This window comes from Ursus arctos, unplaced genomic scaffold (assembly GCF_023065955.2).
Source record: "Ursus arctos isolate Adak ecotype North America unplaced genomic scaffold, UrsArc2.0 scaffold_21, whole genome shotgun sequence".
NCBI classification, from domain to species: domain Eukaryota; kingdom Metazoa; phylum Chordata; class Mammalia; order Carnivora; family Ursidae; genus Ursus; species Ursus arctos.
Window position 1 is genome coordinate 31,365,448 of NW_026622886.1, and position 18,382 is coordinate 31,383,829.

At 35.1% G+C, this 18,382-nt stretch overlaps 1 protein-coding gene across 2 annotated transcripts in view; it reads left to right on the forward strand.

Annotated features, from left to right (window-relative positions):
* The window catches only part of PAWR (pro-apoptotic WT1 regulator), a 122,579-nt gene that overhangs the window by 58,037 nt on the left and 46,160 nt on the right, over window positions 1-18,382 (forward strand). The window lies entirely within an intron of this gene.

An 18,382-nucleotide genomic window follows, 5' to 3' on the forward strand; every position in this document is an offset into this window, starting at 1 on the left:
TACTGGCAATATTAAATAGACCCTCTAAGCTTTGAAAAGTCTTTTAAACTGTGTCCGTTTTCTGCTTTCAAATAGCATTTAAATGCTCATTCAGGGGGAGCTGATTTTAAACTGTGTTTTCTGCTTTCAAATAGCATTTTAAATGCTCACAGGGGGAGCTGACATTTTGTTCATGAGATTTTTCTTGCTTTCCACTTTTATGATCTGTGACATGAAGCTAAGAACCAGCTGAAGTCTATGTTAGACCTTAAATTTGCTGGATGTATCTTTATACCTTCTTTGAATGTTAAGTATTTTGGTTCAAGTAGTCTGCAGAGTACCATACTAAAAGCTGGTAAGAGTTAAGAGTGCTGTATCTAAATTAAGAACTTATTTCTTCCTTTTTCTCTTCTTCCAATTTCCCCCCTCTGATACTTACTAAGCAGCCACTACATGCCAGGTACTTTGTGAGGTGTTGGTGAGTCAAAGGTAAATAGTGATTCTTATTCTTAAGTAATATATAGAATAATGTGCAAAAATTGCCCGAAAGCAGTATTTGCCTTTGTCATATAAAATGTGAATTGAACCTAGTATTAGAATATAGCAAGAACCAGAAATAAGGGCACTTTCTTGAGCCTTAAACCGTTTTTTAAAAATCCCAGAATAATTTTAGTCTCAAATGAAGAGCTTTTCTAATTTTTTTTTTCAGTTGTTGATCCTAATGTAGAAATGACTTCGTACTGAGGACTGTTACCTCAACAGTAGCTCCCTATAACAGAAATGATGTTTTGCATTCTAGGAATGGGTTACACTAAGATCAGCTCTTCTATATTGTTATAGTCTGAACTTTATCTCCTTCCATCCACCCAGTGCCCTAACCTCCAGTCTGACTCTATTTGGAGATAGGGCCCTTAAAGAGATAATTAAGGTTAAATGAGATTGTAAGGGGGGGGGCACTAATCCAATATGACTGGTGTCCATAAGAAGACACCAGAGAAACACACACAGAGAAGAGGTCCTGAGGGTACTGTAAGAAGATAGCTGTCTGCAAACCAAGGAGAGAGGTGTCAGTAGAAACCAAACCTGCTGACACCTTAGTCTTGGACTTCCAGCCTCTGGAACTGTGAGAAAATTAGATTTCTCTTCTTTAAGCCCCCATTGTGTGGTGTTTTGTTATGGTAGCCCCAGCTAACTTCTCTAGGCATATGGTTGGTAAATCAGTTTCTCATGTAGTTTTGAAATTCTCTACAACCACAGTTTAAACCCCAGTCTTAGGTTGTTTTCAAGTCTTTAATTTCTTCTACATATGTAGATTCCCAGAACATTATAGCAGATTTCAGGAAACACTAATTTTCTTTTACGTGGTCTCATCTATTAAGCAATCATATATTGAAGTTTCCTTGATAAGTGACTGTAGTTCATTGACATAGTTATACCTTTGTTCACTTTTCATTCAAGATATATTTTAAAATAACATTGTATTATAGTTTGGCAGATTTTTTTGTCAGTGGCATGTAAAATAATGGTATGTTTTCAATCATTGGCATCTTTGATTTAATAAAATATATTTTTCCTGTTATATACCCTCCCCTACCTTCATCTTACAACCTCTCAGATAAATATTTATGATTTTTCAGAATGCTCAGGAAAGGAGATATGCAGTTTCCCTTGGTAAATCATTAGACTTTCTTAATTCTATTAATAAACATGGTATAAAATATCTGTTGTATTTGAGACCCTTTTTAAAAAATTTTTTGTAAGAGTAGAGTTATGAGCTTAGTCACCACAGAGTAGTAAATATGGCTTAGTGGTTAAGAACATAGGCTCTGCAGCCACATTATCTGAGTTCAAATCACAGTTCCATCACTTGTTAGCTGTGTGACTTTAGGTAAGTTGCTTAACTGCTTCAAAATTTATAAAGTGGGGTTGATAATAGTACTTATCTTTTACAGGGTTGTGACGGTTAAAAGAGTTATTCTCTGAAAAGCAGTTAGAACAGTGCCTGACACAGAAGTGCTATGTGATTGTTAACTGTTACTGTTGTTACTACATTTGAGTTAGCATGATCATGTACTAACAAATATTTTAAAAATCAGTTTAGCTACATTTGTATAATCAACAAAGCCTGAGAATTAAGGGCACAAGTAGAATTTAATGTTATCTAATAAAATTTAAAGTAAAATGAATCCACCATTTAATGGTGGATGTTATATGGTAATTAGACAAAATTGAGATTAAATTTTTAGTTCTCCTTATATTTTCTTTACTATCTAGCCACTGCTACTACGGTTTTTAGTTATTCCTCTTGACCTCAGACTCTCAGGTACATATACTCATAAGCTCTCTTCCAAGATCCCTACCTGTCAATCTATTCTAGGACTGACTTCCTTTAAGCTGCCACCCGTGTGCTCCCAAGTAGTCTTCCTCCTAGGTTCTTCCTCTTCTTCTTGCCTGAGATATGTGTATCCAAAGGATTAAAGAGCTTGAGAAGGCAGAATCTCTCTAGGTTATACAGGTTGGATTGCCTTTTTGGGTCACACTGATTGTAGACCTGGGATAGAAGAATTACAGCAAGTAGCACTTGGGTCCTTGAGTCTTGGAGCCAGTGGATGGGAGAAAAATGGATCTAGGACTAAGGAAGTGCTGAGGAAAGGCCCTTGATGGGTGGGAGCATGCTAGGCAAACATAGATTCATTGGTTCACTTGTTAAGTTGTTCATTCATCAACTTCATTTTTAGATGCCTGTAGTGTGCCAGCCTCTGTGCCAAGTGCTGGTTTACATTCAAGATCAGTTTTAGTTTGTTTTATATAGACATACACTTTTTAGTTTTTGTGAGAGAAACTATTCTTGAAGTACATATTAGTATGAATGATTTAGATATTAAGTTTAAGTTAAATTATTTCAGATGGACTATATTGTGGATGGGAGAAGATGTGTATAGGGGCCAAGGAAATTTAAACAGAAATGTAAAGCTTCCTAAGAGAGGCTAGATGAATGTTCCCAAGGGAAAAAAGAAGACTGAAGATGCACTTCAGAGACACTAAACTGAAAAGGTAGGTTTTTTGTAGAACTTCTGCAGAACTTTGTGCTGTGCAAGTGGAAACCTTAGCAAAACTATGTCTCTCCATCTTTTCTTCTCTAGGATTCCTTTTCCTATAACTTTCCCTTATTTAGTAATTTCTTTTTAGTAGTATTGACCAAATGGTAATGTTCTTTATTGAAAATTCTGGCTAAAATAGAGAGAAGCTCTTTGGTGGTTTTGTTTCTCCAAGCATAAAAGAGATTCCAGGATAATTGCTCAGTTCCAAAGGATTCAGTGCTATCATTCCTTTTGTTCAAGTATGTATACAAATTATTCTGTCATTGTGTTTATCCAAATATTTCTAAATTCTCGGAAAAAGCACATTGCATTGGGGAAATCTCAACATGTGGTAGATTGCTTTCTGTTCCGTAGTCTTCTCTCTTCCTGCCTCTGAAAATCTCAATACGTAGTTTATAGGAAATTCTGAATGATTTTATAAATAAACATTCCTACAAAAACTAGAAAGACATAACTTATTTTAAAAGTTTCAGAGCTTCTGTCTGTAATCTTTTTAGACTTAATTTTAGATCCTCTGAATTTATTAATCACCACTTTTCATTTTTTGGGAGGAGGGGTTTGAGGTTGAGCGTGACCCATATAAATTAATTATTTAGAACATAGGGAAGTTTGGCTTGTTCAGTACTGAAGAAATAAGACTTTACTGCATTTGTATAGTGTTTCTTAGAGCATGCTATATATGAGAGTTCTTGAAGATCCTGTGTTTCTCATTAGAATCTGTAATGAAATTGGGATAAAATGGAAAGTGGTTACCAGAAGTTATTTCTGTGTGCTTGAGTATTTTTCAAATTGTATTTTTAAGCAGAAGGAATGTCCTTGAATAAGTGAATAAATTTGCTGTTAAAATTATTTTAAAATAGGGGCGCCTGGGTGGCACAGCGGTTAAGCGTCTGCCTTCGGCTCAGGGCGTGATCCCGGCGTTATGGGATCGAGCCCCACATCAGGTTCTTCTGCTGTGAGCCTGCTTCTTCCTCTCCCACTCCCCCTGCTTGTGTTCCCTCTCTCGCTGGCTGTCTCTATCTCTGTCAAATAAATAAAAAATCTTAAAAAAAATATTATTTTAAAATAGTATAGGAAGTTCTTAGGAAATATTAAATTAGGAAATACGCATTGTATTTATTAACTTCCTATTCTGTAGTTACTACTGACAAGAGACTGAAGGATCCAGAAACAATACTGGATGAGGTCCCTGCTTTTGGGAACCTTAAAATCTAATTAAGTAGGTAACTGAAAGAAAGGAGCAATGTAGTGGTAAGTAATCAAGAACTAGAATGAGTTAAATATTAAGAATTTGAGGATTTATAATCTGATTTTTACATTTGAAATAATCAGACAAGGTTTCATTCAATAAATGTATATACTCCTACTATGTGGAAGACTTGGATACTTGGAGTTGGAAGCATAGAGAAGAAGTAGGGAGAAGGAGATTCCAGTTGAAGCAGCATTGACCAAATAAATCTATAGTAGTACCTACCTGTGAGGATTAACTGGAATAATCTAAGTAAAGTATTAGAAAAATGGTTGGTGCATAGTAAGTGTACAGTAAAAGTTAGTTATTATTGTCATTACCACGTTTAAATGTATGTCTGAGTGTTCTTTGATGGGAGTTATGATAATACAGTACTTACTAAGTGCTGTATGTGTTACTGTTCTAAGAGCTTTTCTGCATTCATTATTTCCTTTAATCCTTACAGTTCTATGCAGCATAGCTGTTGGGTTTGCAGATGAGCAGAAAAAGCATAGAGTGGTTGAGTATATTCCCCAAATATCTTGGAAGTTGAGGAATAACTATCATGGGATCATTAGATTGCATCATTGGATGTAGCTGAAGAAAGCCTGCAAACACTGGATTGTTTAAATCTGATAATAGTTGAAAACTAAATATAGGTAATTTGGATTGTTCATTTTCTTTGATTATTCATATCATTGATTTTTAGGACTATAATCAATAATGTGTGAACTGTTGAGCTGAAGAGTATGGTGTTTATTTTTCTGACCTTAGCACAATGCTTAAGAGCCATCATTGATACATTTAAGATAGAAAATGTTTTGCATATTTATCTTTTTCTGATAGTTCCTTCTGAAGATAGTCTCTTTACTTATACTAGTGCCTAGTTTGTTTTCATAGCATTGTTTGTGTGACTCATGTTGAGGAATTTGTGTGTTATAAATACTCTGGCCTATTACTCCCAACTGTTAAGCATTAGAACAAGTCTAATTAGGTTGAGACCTGGATTGTAGATAATAGAAGAAAGTGTATAATATAAAGTTGTGTAAAGAATTTCCACCTAAAACTGGTATGACCCTGGATTAACTAAGTTTAATAACTTAAAAAAATTCCACAGGGGAGTCAGATATTGATGGAGAATGATACTAACTAACATGATTAATATATTCAAGTATAATTGCACAATTAATATCCTGCTGGTAAGGACTTGCTTCTGAATTACCTGTTTCAGCAATTGAGGGATATGGAAGACCTTTCACATTCATTACAGAAATAGTGAGACAACTTGCTGAAAATATTGATAAATAAGTTTTCATAATAGATTTGGACTCATAGCCCTAATGAGTTTTAATTAGTAACACCTGATATCACAGATTGGTGCCATTTTGAAGTCTAGGTTCTTCATTCTGAGCTAGACCCTCTGCACTTGTCTGAAAGTCCTTTATGTATTTTTATTTCACTCACTTTTATGTTTCCTACTAAAGGTATCTTAAACTTTTAACCCACTTCATACCCATTACCTTATCCTAAACTTCTACTCATGACTGTCAACAGAAGAGCACAGTTAACTTCTCAAAGAAGAAACTGGAGAGCTCTCAGTCAGAACTCTCTCAACATTTTTTTTTTTTTTTGCTTGTATTGTCTAAGTTATCTGCATTTAGATCCATATTGAGAGCCTTCCCTGCAGTTTTAGAAGAGAATTAGCCTTTGATCTGTACCTTGGTCTTTCTTTTCCTCTTGCATATCCCACAAATATTTCAAATGCTCAACACCAAACTCTTCATCATTTCCCTTTTTGAATTTTCTGTGTACATGAATGACACCATGAGCTAGATAGCTAGAAGTCATATTGTTACTGCTACTTCATTGTTTTTGGCCCTCCCAATCCAGTCAGGTTCTACTTCTGTTTGCCATGTCTATCCATTGTCCGCATCTACTTTCATTTCCTTAGTTCTAATTTATTGCTAACCTATTTAGCAGTAACCCTATTATGTGGCACTGCTCATGTCCCCATTTTACAAGGTCACACAGCTAATAAATGTTGCCAGTTTTTTCCAAGTAATTATACATTACTTCATGTATTGAAATAATCTACTAGGAGAATACGTTGACAGGGAATGGTCAAGAGAGTTTTACAAATGAATGGTAATTGAACTGCTAGATATTACTAGATACTATTAACTTACAATGATAAAAGTAATATGATTTGAGTACTAATATAGATAGATCAGTGGAACATAATAGAAAGCTAAAGATATACCCATATATAAAAATGTATAATAAAGGTAGCATTTTGTATCCAAGGTGAGGAGATGGGTTTCTCAGAGCCCCTGAGTATGAAACTTGAAGGGGGTTGCTAAACTCCAGGAGCCATTACTCACTCATTCAACCCACTACCAGTTTTGCAGTTCTAGATTATTCCAGGTATATGGCTAGAACAATTGCTTATTATAAAAAAAAAAGAAACACAATTTGTTTTTAGCCTGTTGCTACCTGTCTAAATATGAGATGAGTTAAAACATTAATAATGAGATAGTAAAAATTAGAAAGTGTATGTGTTTATTAGATCTCAAAATGGGAAAACATTTTCTTAACATAAAACCACAAACTTCAACCACAAAACTTCAAAAGGAAAACTTAAACAGAATTAAAAGGTGAGCTAGGAAAAAATTGGCTATATGATAGAAGTTACCATCTTATTGTATTAAGAGCTTGAGAAATACTAGGGAAATGAAGAAACGAATATAAAAATTGAGAGAGGACATAGTGAAGAAAGGAAAGATACATAAAGAAATATATAAAGTCAGTAAAGATCATACAAGTTCATTCTGCTAACTAGGATTCAGTCAGACCATTATTTACCTAATATGTTTGGAGAGAGTTAAAAAAAATAGTAAGGATGAGGTATCCTTCTTGGTAGAAGATTTGTCAGCATGCTTAAAGAGCCATGAAAATTAGAGATGTATACTAGAATTTATATGAAAGACTATTTAGCTTGTATGACCCACAACCAGATATGATTAAACAAATCATGATGTATTCATAATGTGATATCATACCATGCAGCTACTAAAATTTTTGTTGAAAACAAAGAGATGATACAAGTAGGTCTCAACAGGATGCCTATAATTTCCTGAATTTAAGAAAAACGTTCTAGTAGAAGGAAGGATTTGTACCAAAGTGATAACAGTTATCTATTTTTTAAAAAGATTTATTTATTTATTTATTTGAGAGAGAGAGAGAGAGAGTGAGTGAGTGGGGGGGGGTGCGGGAGAGGAAGGGAGAGAAGCAGACTCCGCACTGAGTACAGAACCCAACCCAGGGCTCGATCTCAGGACCCTGAGATCATGACCTGAGCTGAAATCAAGAGTTTGATGCTTTTCCAACTGAGCCACCCAGGTGCTCCTCTTTTTTTTATTTGAAAAGTGTTTTGGTAATGTACATTAATTTTGTAATTAGGAAAATGTCATTTCTGTTTAAATAAAAGTACCCAACTACAGTTTTAAAATTATTTTTAAAATATTATTATTACTAATATTAGTTGAAATGGCTGAAAATGAGAGTGCTACCTGTCTAATCATGAATATTGCTATTTGGAGAATTTAACACTTGCTTAGACCTGAGGATCCCAGCACAAGATTGTGTGGTTGGGTCTGACCATGGCTGAGTTGTATCACATGGTATTGGTGTAGATCTTAATGGTGAGAAAGGTGCTTTAAAACTGTGTAAGAATGAAATTCTGATTTTATTTCCTGTTTTTAAGGGTTATATTTTGAGATTCTTTACAAATAAGATTTCTTTTTTATTGAAAATGCTAACTTTTATTGTAAATTCAGTTTTTAAATCCATGAAATCAGAGTGCTTCTGTTAGATGTCACAAAGTTATTAGAAAGCATAACTAATTCAGTTATTGAATTATTGTTTAATAATTAGTTTTGGACATTTCCTATATTTTAATTTACTCCATTTAGTTCCCATACTTTCTGGCTTAGGGCTGTGTGTAGTAGTAGTAGTAGTAGTAGTAGTAGTAGTAGTAGTAGTAGTAATAGTAGTACTAACAGTATTAGTAGTTTTTAATCATTGTGATACAGATATGCATGGCTTTTTCAGCCACCTGATGAGAGGAAAAGAGGGGTCATTTGTTCATTTTGTTCAGTTCTTTCCATGTAGAGATACTAATTTGGTCTTATTTCAGTTTTCTTTTGTTATGTTGGAAAGTTCCTTTTGTTTAACCATTCAAAATAAACCTCTTGGCTTAGGAACAGGGGAAGGAAGGTAAGGAAAAGCTAGGCAGAGGTTGAGTGATGACGGACTGGTGTATGCTAGATAAAAGATAATGGAGGATGTAAAAAGGGTATTACCAGAGAGGGAGGCAGATAAAGCATAAGCAGTACTGATAGGATTGGCATGGTCTTACTGAAGAAAATCTCAGCTTTCCTAATGCCTTTCATGAATATAGTAACTTTCATTTTGGGAGGCACAGCCACTTATCCACATTCATGGTTTGTAATTGTGTGATCCTAAACAGAAACTTTTTTCATTCTCTTGGAGCTATATAGCTTTTCTTTCTTTTCCCTAAAAGCTTTGCTAGGATTGCTTACTTGATTATCTTTTAAATGCAGAGGACAATCAGAATGGTTTTAGAGCCACATCTGTATGATTTATTATGCATAGATACAGTTAAATTTACTTGGCTGTTTGAAATTTGCATTTCATTTGAGTTCTTTGTAATTTTTGTCCTTATTCTAATTCATATGAAGAAAATGTTGCCCTGTTTCCTAGTGCTAGAGCTTTATAGAGAAGTGTTTATACATTGCAAAAATTTATTGAAACACCAGAGCACTTCAGGAATTTGTGTGGATTCTTTAAGATTAGATATGTGTATGTTATATAGACTTCAGCATTTAGATAGAAGAGAATATTAAAATTTGGGGGATTCTGAAAATTAAACGAAGTAGCATTTTTTAATGGATTTTATGAACTATTCAATATTGTGTGGAGATGAATGAATTGTTTCATTCTTTGTAAGATTCATCGCTTATGAAAGAGAACAGATGTGAAAAAAGAAAGGAATGTGAAGCAGTATCTAGCTGAACTCCTCCAAGAACTAGATAGTATATCATACAATTTATTCTGTCAAAATATCGAAGTCTCAAAACTTGGCTTAAGCATTTATATTTAACAAAAATTAATTTTAACAATTTCTAATGTGTTTTTTAAAATAATTTTTATTTTGTTATATTAGTCACCATACAGTACATCCCCAGTTTTTGATGTAATGTTCCATAATTCATTATTTGCGTATAACACCCAGTGCACCATGCAATATGTGCCCTCCTTAATGTGCTTTAATCAAAAAGTTTTTAAATTGTATTTTGTTTTATATGCATAGTTTTAAATAAATAATAGTTGTGAATGGTGATTATCTGTTATGCTTAGGTATATCCCTACTGTCCAAGAATTCTTAACTAACGTAAGTAAAAAATTCTATGGAGTATGCTGTTTTCCATATATTAGAAGCATTTAAAAATACCTTAATAAAATTGTGTTTAAAGTTGGCAAATGTGGGCGCCTGGGTGGCTCAGTTGGTTAAGCATCTGACTCTTGATTTCAGCTCAGGTCATGATCTCAGAGTCTTGAAATCAAGCTCCTGTGGGGCTCTGTGCTCAGCGGGGAAGTCTGCTCCTCCCTCTCTCTCTGTCCCATCCCCCACTCTCCCTCCTGCTAGCTCTCACATGTGCACTCCCTCTCTCGTATAAATACATCTTTTTTTAAAAACATAAAGTTAGCAAATGGTATGCTGATTGCTTTTTCTGAACTCCTGAATTTTATGGAATTCTGCTTTATAAAATTGATAAGGAAAAGCTATCATAAAATGGATCCTTTTTAGTTATTTCATTCTACGAGCTTACTACATTTTTTTGATACGTTAAAAACCTTGACTTAAGAGTACACGCTGCCTTCACCATTAGGTTTGGCTTTCTCTCTGCTGTTGTACTGTAGCAGCAGCTGTAATGGCCCTTACCAGCCCTTGAGGCCTCCTGTACCTGGCCCCAGCCCCCCAGCCCCACTGCCAATGTCCATTCAGTTTGCTAGTACCCTTTGGGTCACAGGAAGCAGATGAGGAGTTTGATGTCACTGGGTGACATACTTCAACAAGCCAGATATTGATGCCTGGAAATTGTGTAAAGGGATGAACATGCTTGTTAGCTATGATATGGTTCCCAAACCCAAAATCAATGATGCTGCTTTGCTGGCATGCAGGTGGTTAAATGATCTTGCTAGTGCAGTTTGCATCCTAGAGGTTGTTAAGGACAAAGCAGGACCTCATAAGGAAACCTACCCCTAAGTCATTCAGGAACTTAAATCAACTTTAAATGAACTGAGAAGCTCCACTCCAGAGGAATTGGGCCTTGACAGCATATAAACTCCATGGAGGGGCTTCTCAAGGATTTATGCATTATGCTACTTTAGTGTAAACAACCACCTGGAAATACTGATGATAATGTTTTACCTTATTTTGACAAGTTTTCCTTTATTGAATACCAAACAATGTAATGGTAACTTGGACTTTAATAAAAGGGAAATGAGTTTGAACTGAAAACAAACAAACAAACAAACAAAAAACCCAAAAAAACCTTTGAGGTATAGTAATAAAAATTTTAGTAGTAGTGGGAAACTACAGCCTTAAGATTTCTAAGTCAAGTTTATTTGCCTATTTCACATATATAACACTCTATGGTTAGTCTTTCAAAACTAGTATGTCTCTCATTTGTTCAAGAAATTAAGTGATGATTGGCTGGTTACCTTGTGTTTGGGACTTTAACCCCCAACTTCTCCTTAGTCTCAGTGTCCTTTGTAACCTGGTTCAGACTAGTCTTGTCTTTTCAGCAGTATTTAGTTCAGCAAACATTGACTATGTATTATATATGCCATGTTTTGTTATAAGTATGATATACTGTGGGAATGCTGCTATTATGATGGTGCAGTCTGTTGCCTCAAGCAAAGTCTTAGAGCTATAAAAACGTGCAGTGGCTTTCAAACTTTGTTTTGGACTGATAAAAGTATGCTTTATTAATGACTCAAATACCATGAATAGTTTTCCTGTTAGTGACATTTTCTGAAATGTCAAGCAAATTTTTTCATAAGATTACTAACAAAATATCATTTACAGGGTATAGTTGTCTTCCTGGAAAGATCTCTCTATATTTTTAAATGCTGCAACCCCACCCCCCCCCAAAGCCACTGTTTTTTAGAGGTAAAATATGTTTAGGCTCAGATAATTATAAATAGATTTTTCACCTGCATGACTGTTCAGTATTACATTCTTCGGTTGAACGGGATGTGGGTCAGTTCTTTCTTAGAGGGACTAATTTTTCAATTTGCAAGGTATTCATTCCATGCTTCTGATCCATAAAAGTAGCATCCTTTAGTCATCAATATGACCAAAAATGCCTTCACAAAATTCCATGCCTTGTAGGGAGTGGTATTGACTGAGAATCACTGGGCTAGAGCTTTGTGGCCAAAGGACAGACTTGCTCTGGAGTGGTAGAGAAGACACTAGAGAAATTAAAACACAAATAGCTTTCAGTTGAGACAGCTATAGGGGAAAGGGCTTTTTCAGGGAGCCAGCAAGATTTCATTCTGCAGTTGAGAGCAAAATATTAATCTATAGGAATTCAGAGGATACAGTGGAATGATTTGGAAGGGAGAGGAGAGGGATACAGGATTGAATCAGGTTATAGAATTGAATCAGGTTATGGAATGTACAGAGTAAAATGGAAATGAGAGTCTATATAGTGATGGATGAGACCTGGGGAAGCATAGTCTGCTGTTAGTGACTGAAGTAGATGTGGAAATGAGACCTGATAGAATTCCTTCAGAAAGTCCCTTTAAAATTAAAAAGTAAAAAATAAAAATATACATACATAGAACTACAGGGTAGATGAATGCTTATTCTTCCTCTCCTGCTCCCCCTGCTTGTGTTCCCTCTCTCACTGGCTGTCTCTCTCTGTGAAATAAATAAATAAAATCTTTAAAAAAAATATGAGTTCTTATAATTTTCTAGTCAAACATATGCCTTACAGATAACCATAAAGAAAAAAATGATCAGTGTAAAGATAATGTGTATTTTTCTTTCTGTCATTCATTCATATCTTTTTTTCACTCTACGTGAAATTACAAACATTTCCCATTTCTTGGGAAACAGTTTGTGAATAATACTCCATTTTGTTCTCTAGAAGCAGAAGTGTTACGCTACTTAGAATAAAATATTTATCTAGTTTTAGTTATTTAGTAAATGATCAGTTAAATTTTATTGCTTTTTTAAAAACCTTATTATGGGACTTTTAATCATATAACAAAAGTAAGGAAAATGGTATAATGAATGTACCCATCCTTGAGCTTCAGAAGTTATCAACTTCTGGGTAGTTTTATCTATACTACCACACACACTACCCATTTCATTTCTTGTGTTATTTTGAAGCAAATCTCAGACAACATATTATTTCAGTGTATGTCATCAATATCTTAGGTATTTCAGTATATATCTAAAGACAAGAAATCTTTTTTTTTAACAAAAGAAAACTATCACTACACCTAAAAGAGTTAAAAATGGATCATTAATCTCATGAAAGTCCTGAGGCTTTTACCGTATATGCATTGTTCAAACTGTCTCTTGAATGATAATTTTAAAAATAGTTTCCTTTAATAAGAATGCAGAGGAGGTCCATATGTTTGGGATTGGTTCACGTGTCCTTTGAGTTTCAAATTTATGGGTCTCCTCTCTCTCTCTCCTCTCCTTCTTGCAGTTTTTTAGTTGTAGAAACTGGTTGTCTTTTAAGCCTTAGTAGAGGCTTGTTTCTGTATGACAGAGAGCTGGAAATGGTTTTTGTATTTTTAAAGGATTGTTAAGGGGGGGGGGGGGCAACAGATTTTATGTAGCCCAGAAGACTAAAATATTTCCTCCTTGTTTTTTCAGTTTTCTGACTCCTGCTTAGAGTTTCCTACAATTTGGATTTTCATGATTGCGTAGCCATGGTGGTTATCTAATATGTTTTTATGTCCTCTCTATTTTTTGTAATTAGTAGTTGGATCTAGAAGCTTAATCAGATTTAGGTTCAGTCTTTTTTTTTTTTTTTTTTTACCATGCCATTTGTTTAGTACCCCCATTACTATATTTTTATAAGTCATACTTATTCATTTGTCATTTATATACAATAATATGCTACTGTTTTAAGGATACACTTTGATGAATTTTGACAAATGTACACGTCTGGGTAAACCATCATGGGAATCAGGTTATAGAACATTTCCATCATGCCTTTTGCCCCTTTCTAGTCAGCTCTGTCTTCTCACACCCAACTCCTGGCAACCGCTCATCTGCTTTCTGTCACTATGATTTTGCTTTCTCTCGAATTTTATATAAATACAGTCATACAGTATATAGTCTTTGTTTTCTGGTGTCTTTCACTTCGCGTAATGCTTTTGAGATTTCATTCATTTTGTTACTGAGTTAGTATTCCACTACATGACTGTACTACTGTTTATCTGTTTTATTAGTTGGTAGACTTCTGAACTATTGGGTATTATCAAAAAAGTTTTTGGTTTTTCTTTGGTACAAGTTTTGAGTGAACATGTTTTCATTTCTTTTGGTAATAACTAGGAGTAGAATTGCTGGATCATATGGTAAGTGTATAGTTTATAAGAAACTGCCAAAACTGTTTTCTTTTTTTTTTTTTTTTTTAAGATTTTATTTATGTATTCGACAGAGATAGAGACAGCCAGCAAGAGAGGGAACACAAGCAGGGGGAGTGGGAGAGGAAGAAGCAGGCTCATAGCGGAGGAGCCTGATGTGGGGCTTGATCCCATAACGCCGGGATCACGCCCTGAGCCGAAGGCAGACGCTTAACCGCTGTGCCACCCAGGCGCTCCCCAAAACTGTTTTCTAGTTTGAGTTTTTACCAGCAATATAGCAGATATTCAGTTGTTTGAAATCCTCATTAACACTTGATATTATCAGTCTTTAATTTTAATCATTCTGGTAGGTGTGTAGCAATAGCCTGTTAAGGTTTTATTTCACATTTCCCTAATAACTAATTATATTGAGCCACTTTTCATGTGTTTATTTGCAGTACCTGTATTTTCTTTGGTGTGGTGTCCAATTTTTGCTCATTTTTAATGATGCACTGAAATTTATCCTGGTATGTGGAATAAATCTAATTTCATCTTTTTAAATATGGCTATCCAGTTATCCCCAAATCACGTATTAAAAAGTTCCTCTTTTCTCACTGGTGTGTGTTTCCACTTTTATTGTGAACTCAGTTTTGTCTGTGTATCTGGGTCTATTTCTGAATTTCCGATTCTGTTCCTGGGAATTGCATTTTTTGATACCAACTAATAGGACTTAAAAAATATCCTGATTTCCTTTTTACTTGGTTACTTTGTCAGAGTAGCAATAATCTGAATAATTTTTTAGAACATATTATAGCATCTTAATGTTAGTAATTTGTTATTAGGAATGAAAATCATACCTTTGTTTTGTTCAGAAGTTTTATTTGCCAAAATATTAGTGCTCCAAAATGCAGTTTTGGGAATAGCAAAGAGCTTGGTGACAATCAGTGATACTTATTCTCATTTCTGTTTAAAAAATGTCATTTCATAAAATTTGACTTTTTGATTTCAATTTTAAATAATTGTTACTCCAGTTCTAATGCAGTTCTTTCTCTCTAATCTATGTAAAAGGAGAGAGTAATTTTGACATGATTACGTTTATCTAAACATGAAACGAGAGCTGAGAAGAGAGAGAGGGCATTGAGTTCCACGTTCAGCATCTATTTTCACCTCATCTTTTTCTCTCTCAGGTAAAAAGCTTATGATTAGTAGAAAGAAACTTTAAAACATGTTTGGGTTCTTTTTGGTTCTCTTTTGCTGGTACTTATTTAAAAATTACTGTTGGGCTGCTTGGCTGGCTCAGTCTAGAGCATGTGACTCTTGATCTCAGGGTTGTGAGAATTATTAATCTTTGCAAGAAATAGAAGTGGAAAATGTCTTAACCCACCTTCGTCCAGTAACTCAGTTCTTTTTTGCTTTCATTCTTTCTTCTTACTATTTCTACCAAAGTTTCCTCCAGGTGTATTTATCCCAGTTACATAAGATAGTTTAAAGAATTTGTAGGATGCTTGTTGCTAAAAGAATTGTACTGGTTGCTAGAAGAACTTTGGAGGGAAGTTGTGATTCATCAAGTAATCCCTATTCTAAAAGCTGCCTGGAATGTAAGATGCACACATTCTCCACAGAGGTAGTATGTATGATGAATAGGTTCCCAGGTCACTGGGTAACAGTGTTACCATGGAAAAGAATATTCCATTTTAACTTGGGGCGCTACAGTCCATCTCCCTTATTTGTCTCATCTTGGTTGCTCCTTCATTCATTTATCAAGCATTTACTGAATTTTTTTTTCTTCTTCTTTTTAATGTGCTGGTAAGGGAGTCTACATTTATTGAGGTAGTGGAAGGAAAGGAGGTTAGTGTTGAGGGACTGGAATCTCAGAAAATGAAAACAAAGATAAATAAAATAATATTCCTGCACTCAGGGAGTTCATGGCTATCTGCTTCAACTTTTACTTTCTATCTACACTACTTTAGGATTTAAGAGTTCTAGCATTGTGCTACTGACATTCGATCCTATGGTCAGGGATTTTTGCAGTCCAGGTACTGGAGCATGAGATGATTCCTTTCATGGAGTAGAAGGCTAGAGATGAGACCACTCTATTTTTTCCAGATCTTACACAGCCCCCACTGTGCATTAAACGATTGACCTGTTATCTCAGTAATGTGTATTGAAGAATTCCTTTACTTTATTCTCTTTTCTATTCTAGGACCTCAATTACAGTTTTTATTATTGTGGTTTTATACATTTTAATGTTAGAGTGAATGTGTCATAACTTTTTTAAAAAGTAGGTTTTCAGGATGGCTTATGTATTCATTTACCTAGATGATCACCCATACTTTCAAATAAATTCCCTTAAGATTTTGATGGGAATTTTTTATTCAGTTTATAAATTGACTTATAGATTATTGACATCTTCACAATATTAGTTTTTTCTCCATTTAAGGATAGGTTTTAATTTATGTTTCTCAGTAAAGTTGTGTAGTTTTTTCCATAAAGTTTTTTGGTTTATTTTTATAGTTACTGTTAAAATTATATGATCTAACTGGTTGTTGATGTTACTTTGGGAAGCAATTTTTGCATACTTCTATAAAAACCATTGTAATGAACTGTAATAATTCTAAAATATTTTTATGTTATCTCAACAAAATTGTATCATCTGAAGTGATGGAATTTTGCCCTCTTTCTATTGCTGAAATCTTTTATTTTTCTTACCTGGTTTTATCAGCACCTCCAGAGTGATGTTAACAATTGTGTTGATAGTGGAATGGATATCAATGTCTTAAGTCTGATTTTGCTTTTAAATTTTGTTGATATTTTGCCATTAAACATGATACCATCTATTGGTCTGAGAAAGGTTTTTAAAAAGTCGTAAGAGAGATTCTTTTTCTAATCAGAACTAGTTTCCTAAACTTCGGTACCCTTTACTAGATTTCTTTTATTGATTCTGTTTTCTACCTAGGATATTTTTCATAGGATCAAATTGTCTACTTTGTTGTCTACTCTCTACTTTTGGTCCCTGTTTATTTCCACTCTGAACTGCTGTATATAAGTTCTGTTCCCAAAACCAGTTTTTTTTTTTTTTTTTTAAGATTTTATTTCTTCATTTGAGTGAGAGAGACAGAGCACAAGCAGGGGGAAAGGCAAAGGGAGAGAGAGAAACAGACTTCCTGCTGAGCCAGGAGCCCAACATGGGGCTCCATCCCAGGACCTAGAGATGATAACCTGAGCCGAAGGCAGACGCTTAACCATCTAAGCCACCCAGCCCCCCCAACCCCCGCCAAATCAGTTTTGATCATGTTTTACTTATATTCCAGGGAATTGTAGCACCATAACCTCTTTCAGTGTTATGTAGTGAAAAGTCCACACTTCTCAGGCTATTTATGTTCTTTGTGATCAGAGCATTTGCCTCTCTAATCTTTACCTCTGTCAAGAACTGTAAAGGGTTTGAGATTTCACCCTACTTGCAAGCTAACCATGTTAGGCTGCTGTCTGTCGATTCATGGATTATGGCAGAACACACTTAGTCTCTTGGGTCGGAGTCAGGTAGCCTCAGTGTCATCATTTTTCTTGTACCGGTTACTCAAGTCCCAGTTCTTACTGGGTGACCTGACAAGGGCCAGATGACACCTGTATATACTGTCAGTTCCATTACAGGGAGGGTAGGAGCATTCTCTGGAATCTCACCCCTCTCATTCTTTCCCCTCACTTCCTTTCCATATCATCCTAATTTTTAAGACTCCATTTCAGAGAGGTGCTTTCTTCCATATCCCCCATCGTGGACCTTGTGTCTTTGAATGTGCTGCTCATCTCCTGTGTCCCTCCTGTTCCAGATACTCCAGTGTCCCTTCTTGGTTTGCACAGTGGCCTTTTTTTCTCTTTTTATAATTTGTGAGTCCTGTTTCTTTGGTTATGCCTTCTTGTTTACAGACTGCCTGCGGAAACATTATTTTTTGTCTCTCACAGAATCTTTTAGGGTGATATTGGTTAGGAATGTGCTCAGTTGCAGGGGTGCCTGGGTGTTTCCGTCAGTTAAGTGTCTGCCTTCGGCTCAAGTCATGATCCCAGGTCCTTGGGATCGACTCTCACTTAGGGCTCCCTGCTCAGCGGGGAGCCTGCTTCTCTCTCTCCATCAGCCACTCTAGCCACTCTCTCATTCTCTCTCTCAAATAAATAAAATCTTAAAAAAAAAAAAGGAATGTGTTCATTTGCAAGTAACAGATAATCCATTCCACAATGAGTGTAATGAACAGAATTTTGTTTCTGTTGATGACATTTTTCCCATGGGGAATCTGGAGGTAGATAGTGCAGGTGTTGATTCAGCTTTTTAGTAACAACCTTTCCATATGCTCTTCCCACCATCTGAAATTCTCTTTTTTCTATATCTGCAGTTCTAAATTTTACC